Here is a 23,208-nt window from a genome sequence, read left to right as displayed (position 1 = left end):
AGGATGTACTTGCATTCAGACAGCGTGAACCAGAGGATGATGAAACATGTTATCATAGTCATTCTCTTGCAGGCAGGCTAGCACTGGCAATGAAACAGTTCTCAATAGTAATTATATTACTCGATGTCAAGTGGAGACCAGTGAAGGGTGGCATTCCTCAGGGGTCAGTATTGGGACCAGTGCTGTTTAACATCTTTGTCAGTGATACGGACAGTGGGATTGAGTGCATTCTCAGCAAGTATTCTGGCAATACCAAGCTGTATGGTGTGGTCAACATGCTGGAGGGAAGGGATGCCATCCAGAGGGACCTTGACAGGCTTGAGAGGTGAGCCCATGTGAACCTCTTGAAGTTCAACAAGGCCAAGTGCAAGGTCCTGCACATGGGCTGGGGCAATCCCAAGCACAAATACAGGCTGGGTGGAGAATGGATTGAAAGCAACACTAAAGAGAAGAACTTGGGGGTGTTGGTAGATGAAAAGCTCAACGTGACCTTGCAATGTACACTTGCAGCCCAGAAAGCCAACCTTATCCTGGGCTGCATCAAAAGAAGCGTGACCAGCAGGTCGAGGGACTTGATTCTTTCCCTCTACTCCACTCTCATGAGATCCTACCTGGAGTTCTATGTTCTGCTTTGGGACCACCAGCTTGAGAAGGACATAGACCTGTTGAAGCCAGTACAGAGGAGGGTCAAGAAGATGATCAGAGTTCTGAAGCAGCTCTCCTATGAGGACAGGCTGAAAGAGTTGTGGTTGTTCAGCCTGCAGAAGACAAGGCTCCAGGGCGACCTTATAGCAGCCTTCTGGTACCTAAGGGGGGCCTACAGGAAAGCTGGAAATGGACTCTTTACAAGGACATGCAGTGACAGGACAAGGGGTAATGGCTTTAAACTGAAAGAGGGTAGATTTACCTTAGATATACTGAAGAAATTCTTCACCATGAGGGTGGTGAGGCACTGGAACAGGCTGCCCAGAGAAATTGTGGATGCCCCATCCCTGGAAGTGTTCAAGTCTAGGTTGGATGGGGCTCTGAGCAACCTGGTCTAGTGGAAGGTGTCCCTGCCCATGGCAGGGCAGGTTGGAACTAGATGATCTTTAAGGTTCCTTCCAACCCAAACCACTGTATGATTCTGTGATAATTGGAATTTAAATATGAAGAGGCTGGAGGGTGTTTTTTCAAAAATTCTAACAAGTGGTGTTGACTATGGTGAAAACAACATGATGAACTGTAATTACAGTTCCTACAAAGTCTTCTCATGCACCTTTGTTCATCTCCCATCTTGCAGCACACTATCAGCTGATCTTCACTTTGAGATGAGTTAATGAAGGCTACAGTCTACTGAAAGAGCCTATTTTCAGTTGCATTCAAGTTGTTTGATGGTCTGTTGCTTCTTTACTCAATAGCAACAGAACTAACTGAACACCATACTCCTAAATCTAATGACAATGACAGCTTTGGCTGGAGTTTTCTTTATGTGCCTGGGTAGACTCTTTGATGGTCATTCATATCTGTCAACTTGAATAACAGTACCAAAATATTCTCAAATAGTCCGTTTGATTGGAGCAACCAAAGAGTACTACATGCTAGGTGTTAGTCCAGGAGGGAGATCCACTGTGAGTCCTGCTTTTCTTAGCTGATCCCCGACTTTGTGCCTCTTGAAACTATCAAGCCTATACTGAGCTCAGTAATACCTCAATAAACATCCTTGCTCTACAGAGTCAGTCACGAGACTGGACTGTCATTCCTCTAGCTCATCTAAATGGCCCTTACAATAACTCTGTCTTTTTAGGAAAGGCTTTATTTTCCATTGTAGACTGCATATAAAGGGAACCTGAACCCACCTAAAGCAACTATGCCATTGTTACTTTGTTCCCCTTGTGTGTATAACATTATGATTGTTTTTTCCTGCCTAATGTGGAATTTTCTGTGACAACAAACCAATGAAGGATTTGGTTGATGTTAGTTATAGCAAATTCTTGTCATGACTATGCTAGATTGTCCCTCCACTCATGAAAACATTACCGCTATCAGTCATGTTCTTAATAATCCTTCTGTTCCTCCAAGTTTGGTAGATGATGCAAAAAGATAACAAAGAATCTCTTTAGTGGAGGTATGTAAGCTAGTTCCTGACTAGCTAGAGGCTGTTGGAGGTTTGCTTGCTTCCTCTGTGGTGATTCTGAAATTAGAGTGACTGAGCACCTTCTTTCTATCTCTGTGATCTCAGTGCGTAGGAGGGTGCCAAAGAAGATGATCTTCTGCAATTCAGTTTATCTCCTGCTAAAGCAGACTATGTGCCAGCCAATCAGTTGTGTTGACACTATGATATCACTTTGTGACAGCTACTTCACAGAGATAATGAAATGCTGGTAACCAATTAGATTTCACTGATAGTGATACCACAGAGTCTGTCCAAGAGGGAGACGGCACACACCCACAGCTTGACAATAATGTGGTAATTGAAATGGCAAAGCTCATAGAGGTTACTGTAGTGTTGTGTTGTAGGTAGCTGCCCTATAAGAGGGTACTGACAATCTTTGAAGGTCCCTGCCAACCCAAGCCATTCTACATATGAAATTTGCAAAGAGTTAATCTGGTCACAAACAATTTTCAGAAAATTAGATAAGAAAAACAGGTGGCACAGCTGACATCTCTTCCCTCACAGGAGACAGAGGAGCAGCTATTCTGTCCACACTGTACTTGCCTTTACTGTGACAGAGAAGCCTGATCTATGCCATGTCCCCGTATGGCAGGCTGGTAACTTTCTCTCGTGTGCTTCTCATAAAGATAGCAGGGCAATGAAAGAGGCTGCAAGCAGCACAATTTTTCTGGCCACCGAGAGAGCCCTGTGTGCAGAGTCACCTCACACGTACTCAGAGAACAGCCAAGCGTGGCCGCTCAGACTGGGTGTTCTAAATCATTCTAACCTTTCGCAATGTTTTAAGTTTGCTACTTTAAAAAAAGAAAAAAAAAATATATTTCATTTCTACTTCTGAATTTGTGTCTTTGCACACTGGTGCGCTCTTCACAGAAGCAGGGGGTATACATGCGCACTCTGGGGACAGGTAATTTTCCCTAGAATAAAATGAAAAGTATTTTCCATAGTTTCTCTGGAACAGGGATGCAAAAATGCTGGTCTTCTGCCTTTGCTATTCTCTTCCCATCCCTTTCTCTACAATGAGGAATGCCTCTTATCTTGTGATTAATCTTCATGATTCCAATGCTAGGTGAATGTATTTCCAGTTATTTGTTCTTGGCTTGAGAAAGCCTGGAATTAACTGTTCAAATCAGGTCATCTGTCTAGAAATGCTTTTCTAAACTGTACTTGTGTTAAGTGCTTTGTATCCATCAACTGACATGGGAAAAGTTTCATATACTTCCTCGTGTGCACATACACCACCTTTGCACTCTTCAGTGCTTCTGCATGCACAGTTGACATGGGTGTAGTTGTACATAGGAATATGGATGATATAGGTGGTTGTCCGTTCCCAAGATTTGCCCAAGCAAGTCTTTATCCTGGCTTCTGAAGTGGCACCAAAGCTGTTTTGTCTTCATCAGTCCTGGCAGGTAAATCATATTCACAGTGTTACAGCTGCACACACGGCTGACAATGGGGGATATTTTTCATAGTGTGCGAAGGCAGGAGGCCTCCTGCTTCCCTGTAAATTGAATAGTACATCTGTTTCAAATGATGAGACAAGCAAGTAGACACAGTGAAGTGGGGCGTGTGCTAGATGGAGATGCTGTTTGTGGTCAAGGTAGCCTGTGTGATGCTTCTACCTGCAAAGTCTCTCTTTTTGCTCTTTGCCGTCTGAAAGACTTGTGACTCCAAGCCCATCACTTCTAGACCCTTGCCCTATATTGTGTTTCTCCTGTGTGATATTTTGAGGTTTTATTTTTAAACTCAAAATGAAATTAATATTCTTTCTCCCACTGGTGGGGAAAGCATGAGTTCTGCATTTGTATGGAGGTTTTGAAGGCTTTGCTGGTTGTTTTGGGGACAAGGGCGAGTCCTGCCTCCTATTTTCATTTTGAGGCTGGAGTGACTCAGGGCACAGCACAGAGTTGTGGTTACAGTCACCCTGCAGCCACACAGTATCAGCTTTAATGTCACAGTTGCTTCACTCTTTACCCAAACAGCGCCTTGTGTTTTACAGGTCACGTGCCTATCAGGTAGAGCTGAGTGAAGGGACATGTTTTCCTGGATTTAATTGTGTCTTAGAATTTCACTGGAAAGTAGGTTTTTGAGCTGTACACTCACAAATGAGTGAGAGGCTGCCAGAGTCCCATTATCCAAGCAGAAAGGATGAGTGGGCCTTGAGCTGCACTTTGCTCAGTCCTTGCAGATGCTGCAGTGCCTCCCACTTACCTCTCACCTGTGTAGTATCTGTGTTGCCTATACCAAGCCCTTCCATATTGGATAAATCCGGCAGGCACACGGCAGGCTTGTGCAGGGCTGCTTACAACACAAGAAGCTCATGAGCTCAAACAATCCTGTAAAGTAATGTATGCTTTTCTAGGCATATAATAAATGCAAGAAGAGATGAAGTACTGTCAATGAATGGCCCATACTACTATACTGTTGTCAGACATAAGGCACTGGGGTCAGCACACAGGGGTGACTATGTGAGATCCTGCTTTAGATGTGAAGGCAGAATCCAGATTACAGTGGTTCCTGTTGGGGTGTTGAGCCCTCTGAGACGCTACTGAGCTGTTGTTTCCATCACTGTCTGTGTATGGGGAAGTTGGAGGCAGACTCAGATCCAGTCTGTCCTCAGTCAGTGAGGGGCAGAGAGATGCAGAGATAGCTGGTCTCAAAGTGGGCTGAGGCAAGGGGGAAAGCAGAAGAAGCAAGAGTAGGGAAGAGAGAGAAGCTGCCCTCTCCCCCCAAATTGGGGATGGAGGATAGCTGAGCAAAAGAAACTGTCAAGATAGTTACTGATAACAATTAATAATTTATTGTACATCAAATAGCTCTTTTCCTCATGGTTTCCAAAAGCTCTTTACAGCCTATATATAGTGACTGCATTACAGTGTGGTATGCACTTTTCAGCAGCATGGTTTAGGAACAGCCCTGCTGCTGATGCACAGTGGAGCCCAGTCAGCCCAGAAGAACACTAGCAAAAGATTTGCACCCTCTTAGTCCTGCCTGCACGTTTCACTGTTAGAAAAAAAAAAAAAAAAAAAAAAAGTGCACTGGAACAATCATTTGAGGAGTAGTGAGACGGCAGAGCGTTGTACGGGAGTTATTTCTTCCTGCTTATTAAGACAGGCTGTCCCAGTTAATTCAATTGCATAGACCTTGAGAGGAGGAGGATGGGGGCTGGAAGGAAACAAATGCATTTTAGAAAGCCTGTGATAATGACTTAAAATTGCTTTTCCTCATAATTGTGATTTTAAGAGCTGACATCTAGTGATAAGCCAAGTGATAGATGCTGGTGGCTCATAGAACATGGGGTCTTAAACAGTGCCTGTTACACACTAATTCTTGCCTCTCCTTGGACTTGTTTAATTCAGAAAGGGGATGATGATACTGCTTATGAAGCAGTTGGGGGAAGGTGAATTAGTGGAAGCAGCAAATGTGAGCACCACAAAAGAACAAGTCAGCTGACAGACACTCTACAGTGCAATGTACCCTTTTCCCATTGCATCTGGATCTGTGCATCTCTGCCCCAAAATACCGCCTTCACCTCCAGGAGGGGATGCACACAGCAGGCATCCAAGGGCCCAGTTCAGCATTACAGGACAGGAGGTGGAAAAGCATCTGCCTCACTGAAAAGACTGCAGGGAGTGTAATGCTAGTAAGAAAGCAATTAAAAGAGCTGAGCAAAGAAAAGATAAATAATGTAGTAGGAGTTGGTGTAATGAACCTCCTTAGGAAAGCTGGCCCATAGGCCAGCCTCAAGTTCCCTGAACCTGAGCAGGAGAAACCCCACCTCATACAACCACCCAGGGCATAAAGTCACTTTGGAGGAGCAATTAGGGAAGAAGCTGTTTACTCCATTGCTCTTCGATCATATGCTGTTAAATCTAGGAGGAGATGGGAAAACCCCAGTAGATTGACTGAGGCTGCTTTTTGTAAGTGAAAGCTTACTTATGTAAATGTGTTTAAGAGGTGCCTTTTAGTGAAACTGTTTGCTACATTTCCTGCAAAGAGCTAATGGAAAACCTCCCCTTAGAGATCGTGCAGTTAGGGCTACATTATAGATTTCACCTGTGGATGCCTGAAACTCAGGTGGCCAGCTACGGAGATTATCTGCTCAGGGTACTGCCCTGCTTTTCCTGTTGATGGGTACAAATGCTCAATGTCAGGGGCACTCCCATTTTCTGCTTGTTTTAATAGGTGTTGATAGACATGTAGTGCTTTGAATGCATTTTGGGTTGTATTTCTTGCCGAAAACAGTTGCAACGCTGAGTTCTTGGGATCTTCTTGTTTTTCTTTTCCTGCCTATCTTTAAATTTGTAATTATAAAAATATTTCCATTCATAAAAAGGGCCTGACTTTGACATGGAGCTTGCAGTTACCATTAGCAATAAATGGTCTCCACGGCTTTGTGCCAAAGGGAGTGAGAATCAACTGTTGATGGGGAAAGATGCCTGAAAAATATGGCCTGCCTTGGGAACCTCACTTCAATTCTTGTTCAATTTGTGTTTGGGGGGGAATGAGGAAATTTGAACTCCAGGCTGCAGTCCTCACAACAGCCTTGAGGTTTTACAAAGAAGGCATTGATTTCTCCATGTCCTTGAGGAACATGAAGCCAACTGGAGTGGTTTGCTCCAGCTTTTCCTGGCAGGACTTGTGCTGAGGAAGGGATGGGAAACATCTCTGGGTATAGGAAGGGAGGCTTTGGGATGCTGCAGCGAGGTGAAACAACAGCTTCTGTGTGATTCAGCTAGTGAAAAGGATGGCACAAAACCAGCTCATTCCCACGACACTGTCCTTCTGAACAACTTGTGCCAGCTCTGTGCCCTCTGGAACTTGGCAGTCCCTTCTTCGCATGTTTCCCTAGTTTAATTACCTTTCGTTGTTGTTGTTTTGTTTTGATTTAGTTTGTTTGTTTTTTTCAGCACATTCAAACAGGTTTAAACTATCAGCTTGGGCGTGTATCGAGATTTCTTGTACTGCGTAGCCAAAAAAATCCCCAAATAAATTAAGGAGGTCTTTTTTTCAATAGGCACTGCCATTTGACTCTTTCATGGTGCTGATACCTCCCCCCAGATCCTGATATATCCTAACACACAGTGATGATAGTTTTCAGTGGAGTATGCAGATTAGGGTGGGGGTTCTTTGTCTTGCTCTACTCTCACTTTATTCCTGTTGTCCCTCTTGATCCCATTGTGGGGCTGAAATCTGTTTCTTGGTGAATTCATCCCTCAGTGGAGGCAGCATCTCTTAGGCTGTGGTCTTCTATACCACCTCACGGCACCACCCTCACTCGCCTGTAGCCTGCAGGACCCCCATTGACACATCTTGTGGCATCTGCTATCTGCTTCCCTTCCCAGTGAAAGAAACATCTTTCAGAGGAGTGCCTTCCCCTCCAATGGAGCAGATAGTGCCCATAGGGTGGGGAGGGTGGGAAATAGGGGCAGACAAGAAGGAGGCTGTTTCAGTGGGGTAGGCAGTGCAAAGCAAGCTACCAGATGGATAGAACAGATGCTGTAACACTGCACTATGGCTGGTCTAGTGGTAGTGTTGGTGTCTACTGCAGCTGCATACAGTGACAAGGGGCACGTGGCTGTGGTATCCAGATATTGGCTGCTGGTTCTTGAGCTTCTCTGTGTCTTGCATGTGATGTGGGGATAAGGGTATTCTCTGAGCAAACACAGAAGGGCTGTGAAACTTGTAGTGGGCTTAGATTCATAGGAAAACCCTGTTAAGTGGAACCTTGACAGCAAACCCCAGTACTGGATTTTCTTTCCCCTTGTGGTGCTCAGCATTTTCCATTGCTGGGGCTCCTGAGACTCTGCTCCTTGCCTCGGGGTCTCTGCTGCCAGTTCCATTGCTTGTTCCAGGCCTGCCCCTGGTCCTAGCTCTTGCCCTTCTCCTAGCACGCTGCCTTGATGGTCAGGTTGTCCTCCCCATGGTCCCTAGGAGTCTGGCTTTCATTCAAGCAGTTGGACATTTGGCTTATTCTCACTCTGTCTCTCCTTGGCCCCTGGGATCAGCTTGTCCCTTAATTTTCTTGTAACTGACAGAGATCTGACCCAGGCAGCAGCAATCTGGGTATTTCTGTCTGCTCTCTACCAGCCATGCCTGGTATATTGTTTGTCAGTCACCCATGGCTTCTTATGCTTATGCATACTTGGGGGTCAAACAGGCATTTTCTCAGTTGAACAGTGTCAGTTCCTAACTTTTGAGTGTTCGACCCTGTGACTTTGAACACTCTGTCAACAGATGTCTTGCTATCTCTTAAATCAACAAACAGAAAAATGAAAACGTCACCGTGTTGCCATTTAAACTTTTGTTTAGCAGAGCTTTAACCACTTCACAGACCTCTTTTTCTTAAGTAGTTCCAGTCTGACAACATTCACAGTCGGTGGCTCAGCACTTACAGGATTTGGGAACTTAGCTACAGACTTGTATAGGTAACTGTGACCAGGGATCTGTGTCTCTTGGGAGCTGCTCCAGGGTCTGGAGGAGTGTTCTGCAATGAGTGAAGACTCTTCTAATGTTAGCTCTTCCTTAAATAAGACCTATTTAGTCCTAAATCTTCTCTACCATGTGTTTGCCCATCAGTCTTTCCCTCACCAATTGTTTCTTTGTACCACTGCCGTGCTCTTTACCCCATCAACCCCAGGTTCCAGTATAGGTTGGGAAATTACATATTAGAGAGCAGTGTAGGGGAAAGGGACCTGGGGGTCCTGGTGGACAACAGGATGACCACGAGCCAGCACTGTGCCCTTGTGGCCAGGAAGGCCAATGGCATCCTGGGGTGTATTACAAGGGGGGGTGGCTAGTAGATCGAGAGAAGTTCTCCTTCCCCTCTACTCCGCCCTGGTGAGACCACATCTGTAATACTGTGTCCAGTTCTGGGCCCCTCAGTTCAAGAAGGACAGGGAACTGCTGGAGAGAGTCCAGCGTAGGGCAATGAAGATGTTTAAGGAAGTGGAGCACCTCCCTTATGAAGAAAGGCTGAGGGAGCTGGGTCTCTTTAGTTTGGAGAAGAGGAGACTAAGGGGGGACCTTATTAATGTTTATAAATATATAAAGGGTGAGTGCCATGAGGATGGAGCCAGGCTCTTCTCGGTGGCAAACAATGACAGGACAAGTGGTAATGGGATCAAGCTGGAACACAAGAGGTTCCACTTAAATTTGAGAAAAAACTTCTTCTCAGTGAGGGTGCCAGAGCACTGGAACAGGCTGCCCAGGGAGGTTGTGGAGTCTCCTTCTCTGGAGACATTCAAAACCCGCCTGGACATGTTCCTGTGCGACCTCACCTAGGCGTTCCTGCTCCAGCAGGGGGATTGGACTAGATGATCTTTTGAGGTCCCTTCCAATCCCAAACATACTGTGATACTGTGATCAGTCTTTGTCACTGTTTGACTTCTCATCTAAGTCCTAGACTCCTTGGTCAGCAGGAGTAAATTGTGCTTTCTCTGCCCCTTATGCTCATGTCCTTACATTGGACTAATTCTCTTGCCTATTTACATTTCTGTCTTCTGACTATTCATCTCACCCTCCAGTCTCACACACTTCCTCCACACCAGTTTACAGCCCCAGTATCCCCTCACGCTCCACATCCAACGTGATTCTTCATGCACAACCTGTGGATTTTTATTTCATAGGCTACCATCATGGTAAATCTACCTGCATTTTTTTTGGTTGTATCAATGATACATTTCTGGCATGAAGCTCATTATTTTGCCACATTTCATGTTCTTGCTCCCCATCTGAGATCACTAGAACTTTTCCAGAAGTTGCAACTTTCCTCATTTCCCTATTATTTCTCTCAAATAGTAGTTAAATTCTTGCAGATTAAATTGAAGATGAGGGGGGAAAAAAAACATCAAAACAAAACCCCAAACAAACAAAAAACTCCAAACAAACAAACAAACCACAAACGCACAACTCCCACCCCCAAAAAAACAAATAAACAAAACCAAACAAAAATCCCTCTCACAACAAACCCAATATTCATTGCAAATATTCATTTCTGTAGTTAAAGTATGGAAAGGTTCTAAGGAACTAAAGAAATTGGGCATCAGACACTCCATATATAGGCCTACCAGTAATAATTTTGCCAGCGACTTTTTTTTGAATGCATGATCTTTACAAGAGGCTGTGGTGGGACGGATTCTGTCCTAGAAGCAGAGAATTCCAAACACTTTGAGATCCTTCTGGCCCGTTGTCCTGACAGTAGAAACATGTTTCCCTGCAGTGATAAGGCCGTGAGATACTGAGAGGGAAAATCCAGAATATAGGGGAAGTGGTAGTGCTGGGTGGAAAGCATCCATTCAGAAATTTCAGTCTCTTTGCTCCAGTCTCATCTTTGCTTCAAATCCCTGGCTTTCCTTCTTTTGTCTCCAAAGAAGACTTAATTTCTTGGTCCCCTATTCCTCCTGTCAATCCCTATGATACAGCTTGTGAGGGGCTGTGAGCAGCAGGCAAGGATGGGTCAGCAGCTCAGGTTCTCCATGTGGACCAGCGTCTTCTCCTTCATCCCTGCTCCTCACAGCTACACCACCTGCTTTCTCCAGAGGTTTGCTGCTTTCACACGCACCTTTTATGTAGCCCTGAGCAGGGAGCTGGCAGGATGGGATGGCAAAGATGGTGGTGGCAGGAGGGGAGGGGGGAATGAGGAAGGAGGGAATAAATGGTGGGGTCTAAAGAGAAAGGATCATTGCCTCTGATCTATTATGAATTCTCCAGGGAGACAGCCAGTAGGCTGGAAAGTGAGTGATAGCCAAACCAGGTGAAGAATTGTTCTGTGTCCCTGATGTATTTTATCCTCGACAGGGATTTAGTTTCTTTAACTATCAAACTATTTCTCATGTATATATTACATAAGCTGTGAAAGATAAAGCACACACAGCATCAATCATATCTCTTGTCAGAATCTCTTTACCTCTTACCTTCTCTTTATTTTTTTCTTTTTATGCCCTCCACTCTTCTTTAAATTCTACTCAAAACAAGAGTATTCTTGTAGGAAGTTGACCAAAATGTAATTTAAAGACCAGTTGATCACTCCACAATTCAGGAAAAATATTGAAAGGGCAGGCTGTGGTATTGTTTTGGAACTGAATATTGAAAAGAATGGAGCGCTGGTGTATGCTTTCCCCCTCCCCGTTTAAGAGAATTTCTTCCATATGAAACAGGTTTGTCTGGGATCCTCAGAAATCCAGCATAGGGAAGGCAGCCTACTAGTTCCTCAGGGTTACAATAACTGCTAATTCTCCAATAAACCTTCTCCAACTTTGAACAGAGGGTTGTTTTGTTGTTGGGTTTTGTTTGTTTGTTTGTTTGTTTGTTTGTTTTCAATTTTCACATTCACCAACATATATGACATCTGGAGCCACAAGCAGGATAGAATTAGGGTCCTGATGTGATCTTGCCTTAGCCCCATCTCTCCTATGAAGTACCCCAGTGAAGGAAATGGTCAGATATCTCTTTGTTAATGTTGCTGCCTTTGCGGTTCACAGATTAAAGAGGAAAGAAAAAAAAAAGGCAACAAGACTTGTAGATAACTTTTTAATCTCTAAACACATTTGCATTCAGCTACTTAGTACATATGCCCGTGAGAATGTATGCAACAGAGGGTGCAACCATGGTGTTGTTCCCTGTACACCTTTGAACCAACTGCACTGTAATTGCAGATTGTTTGAGATTCAGTATGGCAGTTCTAATGTGGTGAGAAGGAACAAAACAGCCCCATTCAATTTTTGGATCTCAATTTCAGAGATGCTGAGTATTCAGTGTACCATCTAAAATCAGGAACAGTGATGATGCTCTGAGAACCAGGAAGGCCCTTGTATTTTTTCTTTTCTGATTTCACCTTAAATTAACCAGACATTTTTTTCTGTGATTCTTAACTCAGCCTTTTATTATGTTTGATAGAGTGAAAGAATGTTTTTTCCTCCCCTTGTATCTTGCACAATGGAGAACATAATGCCTTTGCTTTGAAGTCTTTGCTGTTATCCTGCCTACAAAGTCAGGCCTCTCTTTTGGTTTCCAGTTTAATTAAATGCGTCTACATCGAACAAGAAAGCTGTCATGGAGAGCCTGAAATGCCCTCTTCCTCTTATGATAGTGTGCAGCCTCTGACCATTTTAGAGTAAGTTCACCTTGAACCAGTGCTTGCTAGATCCATCCTGTAGCACGCCTAGCCTGTTTCAAGAAGTGGGGAAGGACTGCAGCTATTTCCTGGACTAAGGTCCTTCACTAGCAGTCTGATGTGACTGCCAGGTTGGTACAGCAACTCTTTGGTTTCCTGTCTACACTAAAAGAACTAGCTGACCTTAACCAGCCTTAGCTGAAAGTGTTTTCTTCAGTCAGGTCTTGCAAGTAACAGTTGAGCATACTTAGGTTGCTTTGGACTAGATGTTATTTGAAATTATGCTGGAGCTGTAGAAATTGAAGTCTTCTGAAGTCTTCTAAATAACAGAATGTTGTAATGGTTTTCTCCATCCACTTAGTTAAAGCAGCCATTTGTGTCTCCAGTATTTCTCAATGGAGTATTTTCTGTGGCCACTTTCTGGACAGTGTCCAGGTGGCATAAGAAGGCTAATAAAGTGGAAGTACACTGGATCTTCCACAGGTTTGTGGTAGAAGCTAATTGGTGTTTAATTCTGAAAGAAATATTTGTCTCACTAGAAAAAGTTGGGTTTGTCCCGTTCAGTCTTGCATTATGCATGTGAAGTGGCATGAGACATCAACCAAAGTCCACTTGGCAGCAATTTGCTGGAGGATATCTACTTGAATGATGCTTGTCAATAGAGCTACCTTCGAATTAATTTTAGCACACAGTTTATCTACTAGCATTGCATATTCTTAACTTATATTGATTACTAAACCCTAGGTTTCACCTCCTTGTAGTTAGAAATGAGCCCAATTAGCCACATCCAGAGTTGGACCTTTAGTGCTCACTGTTAAGATGCCAAAGATGGCTTCCAGCCATTGATTTCATCCCAGCCTCTTGAAGATGTGTGTCACATCATCCCTCTTAAAGAGCTTGTTGCAAAGTTTTGAGAATTACAACTTGGATCCAACACATGAGACAGTCCTCATCAATGCTCAGTCTATGTGAGCGCTGAAAGAAAGGTTTAACATTACTAGAACAATGACCTTTGCCCCAAGACACATGGCTAATTTGAAAGTGACTATTTATAGCTTTCCATTGCTAATTGTGCATTTGTTAGGACGCCAAGCCTGGCATAGACTGAATACTCTTATTCCTCTTATTTAGGATAAACTGTTCCATGTGTGCCATAACAGGCAGGAAAATCACTCGTCAGTATTATGCCAGCCAATAAGTCTGTGGTAATATGTCGATAAATTGCTGACAAGGACCTTGTTCCCACAATTTTCTCTCTCGCTGTGAGATGACTTGCTTTGGAAGTAGGAAGAGAGTGGCTGTCCCATACTGTTTTAGCCATTACGAGCATAAGGTCTCATGTGTGAAGGTCTTACTTTGTTACGCCAGCTTTAGTGCTTCCCAGGCAGCAAGGCCATAGTGAGTTTTGTCTTGCACAAAGCCTCTTTGATTAATAAACAACAGACAATCAATTGCCATCAGTCACTGTAAAAAGGATAATGATAGGAGTCTCACATGTGTTGACATCACAGGTCATTCCTACTGGTAACTTTCATTTAAATTGTACTAGAATATCTGTCAGTGCCAGTATATAGAAGACTCTGCTATGTACAACTTGTAAATATTAAACTTTGGAAACGCATTGAAGCTTTTTCTAGTACTTGCCTTCTTCGTCTTAGGACATATCTTCAGATGTGACCAGTCAATATCAAGCAGTTTTTATTTAGGGTTAAAATCTGAACAGGGATGAGTACCTTTGAAAGAATTATCTGCTTATTTTGAAGAGTATCTGGATGCCAAGTTCCTCTGAAAACCTGGATCACGGTGCCCTTGACTTTACTTGGTCCAGTTGGATGCGATGTCCAAAGGGAGGAGTTCCTCCAGATTCCTCACAGTTAGTTACCATATGCCCTTTGACCATCACTCTTCCTTTGATGGTGCCCTGGAGTTTCTCTTTTGTCTGTATGCCACTATTGCAATCCTATGTCTGGTCAATATGCATTTGCTTTGGAAGTACTAAATAAAGGCCTTGAGCAGCAATGGAGGCCTTGGATCTTGCTGTAAGTTCTCAGGAAATTCTGGGCTTGTCACTCTGGTTTCTGTTAGATCCCTGCTTGTCCAGCTCTATGATGCATTTTCACCAGAACTTGTATCAGCTGCTACAGTATAAAATCTATATAACAAAAAGAGTTCTGTCACTGAAGATGCACCCAAAATTATCAACTCTTCATTTCCTTTCCCCATCCCCATTTGCCATGATTCTTCTACAAACCCAGTTCCATGAAACTTGTCAAGTACTCACTATATAGCTAGTGATCTTAACCTCCAAATCAGGGAGTCACATCAAAACCACCAACTCGGAATAGTCCCTGGACCCTGTGAGTTCCCGCCCTGTTCCCAAGAATCGTTTAGGAGAAAGCTACTTGGGTTGGGTTCAAATCATGCCAGGAATTGCTCTAACAATTGAAAAACACAGGTTACGAGGTTCAAGTGCCTGGGAATGTTTCCTGACACTGTTATTTATTCAAATAGACAAAGCCATGATGTTCACATATCTTTTGATGTCGCCCTTGTGTTTATAGGAGCCCTTCAAGCAGAATGAGGGCTCTCTTATAATGATTTACCTTAGTGCTCATTAAGCATGGTCAGTACTTAATGTATTACGCTCAGATTCTCCTTAACATCTTTAGCTGCTATTTTCATTGGCACAGTAATACCAACTGCTTTCTGAAAGGTCAGGGCTTTTTCAGACAACAGTATCATTTGGATGTTTTCCTTATGTAATTGATATACTAGCTGGTCCTTTTAATGAATACTTAAATCTACTCGAAGATCGTAAACCTTGGTGAGCATCTTCAGTTAGGGTACATAATGACCAGTGTATTCAGTGGGATTTTGATCACAGTTATTAAATCAAAGTCTTTCCATGCTAATGAACAACTTAGTACTGAGAAAGGCTCCCATAGCATCACCACAGTCTTAGGCAATGCAGTCACGTGCCTTTCACTTGTAATGTAATCTGCAATATAACAGAGTTTGTTCTAGTGCAATAACTTTCCCCTCTCCTCTTCATTTTCATTTCCTTCTGTCACGTGGCCCAGTGTTGCCATAATGGCAGTTACTGAGAAGACTGTTAATGACAAACAAAAGATGAGGAAAGAAATCGCTTATTTCCAAGACTGACTGTTTTGTCTAATGGTTTTGTAACACATTTTCTCTATGCGTGACTCAAGAGGTTAAGGAAGACAAGAATAACCTGAACCATGGTAGGGACTGTATTTAGAAAATGAAGCCCATTTATTCATGACCCGTCCTGTAATTCACCTGTGGAACAGTGCTTCTACATTCTCCAAGTGACATTATGCAGACACAAGTGATCCCAGGAAAAGTTACTAAGAAAATATTATTTCATGAAGCTTAGGCTCGCTCTTCTGTGTTCCACACCTGCATTGTGTAGGAAACTTTTAGGTGCCAAAAACTGAAAAGGTTGAAAATCACTTTTCCATAATTGATAGCAATTACCAAGTAGACAAGCCCCACAGGCACAATGGATATTGTATAAGATCTCATCTTCCAGGGTTTGGAGCTAGAATTTAGATTAAGGCCCATCATGTTTTTCAGTAGTATCAGCCCAATTAGTCTAATGAGGAATTTTATTGTTTGTTTTACTGTTGAATCAAAGGATTGGTATCTGGATTTTTTTTTTTCTTTTTTTCTTTTTTTTCTTTTTTTTTGTTTAAATGGGGTAAGAGAGCTTGAAGGCTTTTTCTGATGGGATTTTTATAACCACCATGGAGATGAATGGTCAAGTGCCATGGAGCATTACGCTGATCATACGCTGTTTCCAAGGAAACTCAGGATGGAGTTTCTAGAAGCTCTTTGTGGAGAACAACAAAGCTACAGCCTGTCTCTGCCAGAAGGAAAGTCCCAGGTTAGGTTTGTGACTCAGCTGAAGAACTGCATGCATTAACTAAAAGCAGGGATGCAGGGGTAACTTACTAAGTGGGGAACATCACGTATTTGGCATTTTGGGCCAAGCTTTGAGGAGCAAACAGCTATATGTAGCCTAGATTAGAAATGGAGGTTACCACCCCTTAATTTTCTGGAGCAGGGATCTGCCAAGTGATGCAGGTCGCTTCAGAAGAGCGGAGATCCACGGCAGGCTGCTGCCGTCAGGACGGAGGCAGCCGGAGATGCTGCTCCTGTGAGCTGGGCCTGTGGCCTCTGTGGAGGGTGGTACTCAACAGCACAGTCTGTGGATCCCCGCCAAGAGAATGAAAAGCTGATTTAGCTGTATATTTGACTGCGTGGGCTACTGAAGGACAGCATTTAGCATTGTTTAAGGGGAGGCTGGGAAAAGGTTAGGCAGGATGCTTGTTGCTGCTGGTTTTTTATAATTTGAATAACACAAACACGCACACACAGAAGTACTGTTCTAAGCAAAAATGTAGCGTTTTCTCAATTCTTTCCCCTTCCCCCACAAAATTAATGGCTTTACTAGTAGCTTCAGTGAGAAATCTTTCAATCTGTCCTACAACATATTGGAATAATTACTGCAGTATAACTTCCCTTAGCATAGACACAGCAAAATCAGTAGAAAGGTACTTTATATTGTACAGGAACAAGGAATAAACTGTCATAGTATAAGATGGGTTTATACAGGCATTAGCATCTCAATAGAAAGATAGAGATGATCCATGAATAATAATCTACAAATAAAACTGTTTTAGAGGATATTTGCCCAAAGGTCAAAGATACTGGTAGGATTATTTTTTGTTTTTTTTCATGGCAAACTTCGGTCCAGAGGCCATCTTGTAAAATGTGTTAATGCTGGTCCCTAAGCTTTAGGTGCCTCAGCATCACTGGTGGTAGCTGTTGGACAATAGCAATAAAAATCATATCTTCTTCGGAAATAATGCAAAAACATTTCAGGAATTACTTCAGAGCTGATGGAAAAAATCGAGGGCTAAGCACAGAATTCTGAAACTTCAAAAACCAAATTTTGTTTCAAAAAATAAGTATTTTTTTACCAAAAAAAGAAGTATCATTTTTCAGTCAAGATTTTTAACAAAAATTCTTATTGATATAGAATTTTCTAGTTAACCAAAAAGAGGGGTTTAGTACTTTTTAATTTATACTTAAAAAAAAAAATCATTGACCGTTTTGATAAAAGTCATAGATAGAAAATGTTAGTGGGAAGATAAAAAATGAACAGATTTTCCAATGACCTTTCCAGTTTAAAACAAAACAAAACAAAACCTTTCCCATGTCTTATTTAAGAAACCAAACAACAAAGAAAAACCCTTTAAAGATCTACCTACTTTGAGATCACAAACCGATACAGTAAAACTCATCCTTAAAATCCTGGCTTAGTGCCATTTACAGAGCACAGGTGTCATATGCTGCTAATGGAAAAATACACATTTCTTGAGAAAGCTTCTATGTTTTCATTGTATAGCTTCTAGGCAGATTTAAGGTCCAGCTGTTCCTGAAATATTTCAGTGCTGCAGTATAAAAGCCTGTCTAGATCCCATTAATAAGATCTCTATCTGGAATCTCGAGTTGCATGCTTTTTTTTCACTAGTGGAAAGGTGCTTCTTGGTGTTGGCTGCTTTTGTGCCAGCTAAAAGCAACGGAGGATCCAAGCATATCCCTGAGCTGCAAATGCAGGATACAAGTGACAGGACATGCTTTATGTATGTCTGTCTCAACCTAGAAGCACAACACCCATCTAATTGGAGCCTCAGCCAGTCAATTCTGGGCATATGCAGCCTCTGTTTGCTCTGCTGGTTAACTGAAGCATTGAACTCTCAGGAAATGACTTACAGTTTATCTCAAATTTATCTCCCTGCTCCTCATTGTGCATGTTTGTGTTTTGTTTCTTCAGACCTGTTTTAATGAGTATGTTTTCTAACTTCGCCTCCTTGGAACAGGCCCAACAATCATTTTAAATGGTCTCTCCCTGCCTGTAAAAAGGGATTAGTGCCAAAAAGCACTCCTTGAACCTTATAACAACAACAAAAAAATAAACAACCACAACAAACAAACAAACCATAAACACCACGGTGAGAGTCAGGTCTCGTACTCCAGTTGGTTGCCAGCTCCTTGCATTCTGCTTCATCTTTTCTCTAAACTTTTATAGCCCCTAATCGTCTGTAAAGCATTGCATACCCCTATGGTGCTATATAAATGAAATAACCATTATGCTCTTGAATTAATTGGGTGTGTTTGCATACAGTAGTCTTACAAAATCCTTTCCTCTTTATAAGACCCTCTCATATGAGGCTGCAGGTCCAATTGTCACAGATAATTCAGTGTTAGATTGAAGGTGTATATGAGGAAACTTATTTTTTCCCACTATGAGCTCTTTATGGGGAGAATATGTTTTACTTCATTAAAGGCATACATTAGGCAAATACTTTATCTTCTTCTCTCTCAATCCTTCCTCCTTTTTACTCATCAGTTTTACAGGTCTCTTTACAAAATCCAAACCAATATGGAGGTTTACATATTTCCATAAATAATTCTTCTTCTTTTTTAAAAAAAAAAAAAAACAGAGGAAAAAGAAACTTCTCTCCTCAAGATATGACTGGTGTTTTATAATCTCTTCAAGGGACTGTAGCACAGCATCCTTATCTGTTAATTTCTGGATAAAAACACATATTTGTTCATTCAGTATTGCTGTTTGTCATGGTCAAGGCAAAAGTCAAACAGGCATACCAAACAAGTTGCACAGTCCTGGACTGCAATGAGTGCCAACCCCTGAATTCCTCCTCTTTTTGAGAATATCCTGTTTATGCGAGGAGGAATCCCTCATGCCCATAGAAATTACTACAAACTGTGGCATCATTAGTCAGGTGTCCACGAGAAGGAATTTGATGCAGAAAGTCCCAGGGAATAGTTAGAATTGCTTTTTCCAATAACTGGTTCAAACCCCTCACCCAACCAGCCCAGTGAAGACACAGAGTTCATTTAGATATGTAGGGCAGTTTTAGATGAAGGGCACTAGGATAATTCAGCCAGTAGCCCTCTCTGACTTTTCTTCCTTTGTGGAGAATGAAGCAGTGCTGGGTGCAAGCTCAACAGCTGCAAGCAGTCCTAGCTGCAGGTGGAGGCACCTGTTCAGCAAGTATCTGGAGAAATCACTTCTCAACTTTCTGGGCAGATCTTTAGGTATGGTTCCCCATACCAAGGAGGCAATAGCGTTTGTGCCCTAGCACTTGGAGTCCTGACCTGAAAAATCTTCTTTTGTCCTAGCAAGAAGCTGTAGCTCTTGTGACTCTTGGGAGTCATGACTCCTAAAGCAGCCAACTATGGATGGGTTTGCAAGAGAGCTCAGTGCAGTTCTGCACCTGTTTCTTTTTGCCCTTCTCTCTTCCCAGTGATGTATTGGTCTGTGGCCCAAAGCTCATGCCAATAATGCACAAGTGGGAGCATTCAGAAGTTAAGAGTGACAAGGTAGATGTGCAAATGCCCTTGTGTTGCTTATTCAATTGTTGGCACAAGGACTTTACCCTCATTTTGAGGATTTTACTCATGAGAAGAGCAGGCATCAGAAGAGCCCCTGCTGGTTTGCTACTGGGGCTGAGATAACATGAGTTCTGCTGCTAACTCTGGGAATCACTATGGGTAAGCTGCTCTATTTCCTTGTACCTAGATCTTGAGTTTTGCCAGCTGTTTATTTAATCCTTAGTAAATAAGAGGTTAATCTGGACATGGGTCCTTTCTGGCATTAGGGCATGATAAAAGCTTAAGGGAAATGGGAGCGATCACTTGTAACCAAGCTTCCTACAGGTCCCTCATGACACCTAATGATGACTATGATAAATAGCTTACAAGTGACTTTGACCATGTACAATTAATCAACACATCCCATGATGTAAGATTACTGCTCACTGGGGTGCAAGGTCATGGGCTTGCTCCTGACAGCATTTCTGAATGAGCCTAATCCTGTTCTTACCACTTGGTTTCAAGAGTTCAGATGAGAAAAGAGTTACCTGTGAACTGGGAGCTCTCTTTAACCCAAAGCAAGTGAGACTGACTTCTATGGGGGATATAGCACCCTGGGAATGTCAGGTGGTTGGAGCTACCAGCATGGCAATGATGTGAGTGTAGGCATCAACCAAACTCAGCTGAGCTGTGGGGCCAGAGCAGCTGGGACAGGCAGAGCAGCATGAGGAAACCCCAGATCACGGCCCTGCAGAGTTCACTGGAAAGATGCCAGGGAGGTTTCAGCTCATGATCTCTAGAAAGGCACCAGAGGAAAGGAAATGTGGGAGTCCTCAACTAAGCTCAGAATCCACTCAAAGGACAACCTTAGAGACCCAAGGTAAAGACCACCATAAGAGGGCACTGGGGTCGGTTACTCAGATCCTTCTCCTTTTCTTTTGAAGTTATGGATGGTTTTATTTATTTTTTTTCTGTTTCCATTGTACAATTTTCTGTCTCCAAGTTCCCCACTCATCTGCCACTTGTCTGGGCAGCTGTCATCTAAATCTCTCCCTTCCCTGTCCCTGTATTCACCAGCCTGACAGCTGAAGCTGCAGATGGCCTCTTTTCCTTGCCTTTCTCTACAAGACTATTTTCAGATAACACCCCTGCAAAATGTAAACAAGAAAGCCACAGAATAAGAGGCTGATGTACTGCTACCTTTCCCAAGATACCTGTGAACACAGAAACAAACCAAGCTGATCAGCGCAGAGGGCAGAAGAAAGGCCGACTGTATCTTCTGAATGGCATTTTGTAGAGTTAGAGGAACAGGTTCCCTTTACGTGTACCTGTAGCGTAACAAAGATGCCGTAAGACGCACGTTGGTGCCTGTTCTAGGACATAGCATCCCTCATACGCTGAAGTCAGGCTGCAAAGTCTGTATGTGCCACCTAGGTTCTGGAGGGTCATGGAAACCTTATACGGTTCCTTTGTTCTTAGCACCTTCATTAGAATCTCTATTATATTGATTACAGTCCTAGTCAGATCTATGTGAAAAACAACAGAAGTTTTCATTTGCAGAGGTGTACACTAACTGCATAATTCTATCCAGGAGCTGTCTACGAAGGGTCAGACTTCTCCATTCGGACAGGCTCTGTTTGGCAAAATAAAAGCATCTGGGAAGGAGGAAAAAGGGACCTAAATCAGTTTCCAATGTCGCTCAGAGCATTCTTTTCTCTTTTTTTTTTAATTCAACTTAAGCTCAATTGATACTGAAGCAAAGTCTAGCACACAGGTCTACTTTTCTCACAATAGCCTGATAAAGAATGTTCCTATTAGGAACAGAAAACAAACATCCTGGAAGCCAGAGAGATGCACAAGTTAAACTGTAGCTATGCCCGCACTGCTATGAAACTAATCTTGAAACCAAAGACCACGCACCACATTTGTGTCCTATCCCTGTGTCTTCCATTCAGAGGCCCAACTGGATACCTGCATACACATGCTTATTGACCCAGTGACACACCAAGCGTGTTCGGGCAAATAGAATTCTGGGGACTCTGAAATATGTGCCTGGTCAACACCTGAGCTTGCATTTATAAGCTTGAAGTCTGCACCATAGAGAAGTTCGACCTTGGGGTAGCTTCAGTCTATCTAAACAGAGTTTGAGTATTGAATAAATTTAGTGGCTAACTATGAACATCTCTGCTATGACCTTCTTATGATTGTGACCACTGACAGCTTCATGGAAACACAAACACCTTCTGCATTTAGTAGCAAATCTATTCTGTTTAAGATAAAGGATGGACCTTTGAGATTTTTGTATTCTAAGTGTCAAAGTACAAGGAACCTTCTTCCCATATAGCCCCAAAATATGCAATTTTTTTTCTTCATTGATTTCTCAAGTGAAGCTGTCATGGAGATGGAATCACACACGGTCAGATGTGGAGTCATTATTCAGTCTATTTGCCCCAGGATCCACTGGGAATGTGATGCAGCAGTCCCAGTTTTACAAGATACTGGTAAGGGATAGCCTCTTCAGGACACATACTAAAATAAGATTCTGCACTGATAGGGGAAAGTTCTACAGATTAAATGTGTGTTTATACACTTTCCAATTCCTTACTCACCTTGAAGATCTTAGTGTTTTTTCAGGATACTACTCAGTGTGGTCTATTTTCCCCATTTCAACCAATGAGAAAATAAAGCTTGATCCAAGCTCCCTTAGTGTCTAAACTGACCCATGAACCTTGTGACAGAGAAAGGGCTTGTAATCTAGTTTCCACAATTTCTTTGACCTCATGGGATTTCCACATCAGGTGTAATACTGTTTTGAATGTTTGGGCCTAGAAGCATTGTAGTAAAATCAAGTTTTCTAAGTCAGTGAAAGTTGCATTTACCACTGGGTTGCCCTCCCTCTCTAAGATGCTAACCTCTGAGATTACCTACAACAGAAACATCTGCTAGCCTAATTAGGTCACAATGTTTATTGTCTTTGCTGTTGGTGAGAAACACTGTGGCACAGATGCTGTTCTTTTGGCAATAAAGTGCTTTTCCTGGTGGAGGACACTGCTTGGAGAATAAATTGAACCACTCTGGGAGAAGCACACCTTAAGGATCTATTTTAGGGCTCTTGGTTGATACAAAAGTAGGCGATCTTAAGGAAAGCTATTGTGCTATCATATGCCTCACTTTTGCCATTTGTAAAATAACAATGCAATGAGCTCTTCATCTACAGGTGGACAGAAATGTACAAAACCTGATTATTTCTGTCATTCTGGATGCTGCCACTTGTGTATTATTAGCATGGGCTCTGGCCATAGATTAATACGTTGCTGGGAAGGATGGAGGGCAGAGAAACACCACAGAACCCCTTGGTATGGTAGAAAGTGGTGATGTAGAGAAAACCCCATTTTCTGGCTGAGGCAGCAGGCCCCAGGAGACAGTATCATGCCCAAGCTACAGAATAGGTTTGTGTTTAATACAGTTGTCCTTCTTCTTCCCTGTCATTAGGGACAGTCAACATGGCTTCACC

The sequence above is a fragment of the Columba livia genome, chromosome 1 (genome assembly GCF_036013475.1).
Source record: "Columba livia isolate bColLiv1 breed racing homer chromosome 1, bColLiv1.pat.W.v2, whole genome shotgun sequence".
In the NCBI taxonomy this organism is placed as follows: Eukaryota; Metazoa; Chordata; class Aves; order Columbiformes; family Columbidae; genus Columba; species Columba livia.
Note: the sequence above shows the minus strand (reverse complement) of the source record.